This window comes from Diuraphis noxia, unplaced genomic scaffold (genome assembly GCF_037042655.1).
Source record: "Diuraphis noxia isolate RWA-SAM2 unplaced genomic scaffold, SU_Dnox_SAM2 contig0001, whole genome shotgun sequence".
NCBI classification, from domain to species: Eukaryota; Metazoa; Arthropoda; class Insecta; order Hemiptera; family Aphididae; genus Diuraphis; species Diuraphis noxia.
Window position 1 is genome coordinate 75,328,604 of NW_028301711.1, and position 2,158 is coordinate 75,330,761.

The 2,158-nt window shown below is 27.3% G+C and overlaps 1 pseudogene; it reads left to right on the top strand.

Annotated features, from left to right (window-relative positions):
• The first annotated feature begins 965 nt into the window (after positions 1 to 965).
• Positions 966 to 1,822, top strand: LOC149061710 (uncharacterized; annotated as a pseudogene).
• Positions 1,823 to 2,158: the final 336 nt, after the last annotated feature.

Consider the following 2,158-nt stretch of genomic DNA (forward strand, 5'->3'; position numbering starts at 1 on the left):
GTCCACTGTTTCATAATATTTAATCGTTATATATAGTTAAACCCAGCAGTAATGGTTTTTATAATAATTATTAATGTATATCACAAATTCAGTGAAAATTATTAATTAAATATATTTCTTCGAAAATCATCAACCATTTTTATCAGTATAAAAATAAATAGGTAATAATGGGTATGTTTGTTATTGGTGTATAAAAGGATCAACAATTACATAATATAGATATAACATAGATATTATGTATCATCTTATTAATATTATAATTTTAAAATAGCTTAAACTCCTAAAGCAACAGAATTTAAATTTGTAAACAATTTTGAAATCTTTATCATATTTCCTTTTGAAAGTTACTCTTAGAAATGTTATTGAAATATTGATTACCTATGTAATTATACATTACAGAAAATTTCAATTAAAATATTAAAAAATTATTTTACAAAAAACCTGATAAAAATTGTGTTCGGTTCGATCTGCACTTTGGCACATGATAATATTTAATTGTGTTAGTAAATCTGAAATGATATTCTATTTAAAAGTAGAACCAAATCAATCATTGTTTTTTTAGTTAAAATCTACGCTTGCCTTCATATATTTTTTTTTATAATTTTTAACGGTAGTTTTTATTTTTATCTTTTTCTTAAGCATTAAAAAAATCAAATTCAAAAATTTACAGCTTTCAACTACGCCATCAAACTCGATAGCTAATTGTGTGAGGGAAAGTCCCTCAGAAAAAAACTCTCCCGTCCGTTGCAGTATAAATAAAACGATATTTCCACTATACTTGTTATTTTATTTATAAAATAAATTAGGTTGACAAATCTTATCTGTAGATTGTACATGACAATTAATTGACATAATCTATAGTTTGACAGTTACACACAGTACCATATACAGATACATATCATACGTAGGTATCCAGTTTCGTGTTAGTTTCAAGTTGTACGCGAGTGTAGTTTAAGTGTTTAACCATGGAACTTCTTAAATCAAACAAGGGAAATGATAAAATTCACTACACGGGTATACTTATACTATACAAATAATATGCCAAAGTATAATCCGATGGAAATGTTCCAAAAAATCGTCATTGAAATGTATAGCAATGTTTATTAACAATCTGAAAAGAACGAAAATCATACTATTTGAAGAAGTACACTGTCATGGTGCTAATAAAGGTGAAATAGGAGCAATGAAAATCAAACAAACGATAAAGGAATGTTCACTTCAGACTTGTAACAATCCACGACAAATGTTCGCTCAAGCGGTACAAAATGTACCAAAAAGTTATTAATTGAATTACCATCCGAAGATTCAATAAAAAAAAGTATTCGTAATCAAAGTAACAGTTTAAACCCGAAAAAACTAAATAGTCTACAAGAACTTGTTATTGAAGGTAATTTGCATTACCTATTATTAAAATAATTTATAAATGGCTTGGTTTACTACAAAATAGTTTTTAAATTTTATAAATCAGTTTAATAAAAATTAAAACTGATTTTGCGTAAATTTGTTTTTTCCTGGCACTTTTGAAAATCAATGCATTATTTCGAATACTTACTCAATATATTTAATTGCTCCGCTCAGAATCTAAAAATACCATAACCTATAGGATATGAATAATAATAAATGTTTATAATGTGGAGTATTACTATAACGGAAAAATTAGTTGAAATTCATATTGGTTTTAGATGATTGGACACGTTGTGGGAACGAGCGATTTTTATTGAAAGATAATGGTCCAGAGTCAAGTGAACAAATTATAATATTTGCGTTAAATAGTTCATTAGAACAAATGCCGATACCTGATTTATTGATGCGTTATCATTAAAAATATTTAAACCATTAACTAATAAGTTTTCAGTACTGTGGGGTTGAGGAGCACCCTGTGCAGGACTCACACTCAAGCAGAGCAGCAATTAGTGTGTTGCGAGTTTCGCAAGAGTGTGTGCTAAATCTATGCTCTAGTCTAAGTTCTAGTTTTATAATGTGCAATATTTGTGATCGATTACTTTTATAACTAATACTGTTAATTAAACAATTATCCTATATGTAAACCAGTCGTTTTCATTTATATTATATTACTAAGTCTAACAAATTGGAACTTTGGTTTAGCGCCCTAGCATTTTTTACAACTATACGTCATTCGAATCCAAGTGAATTACAT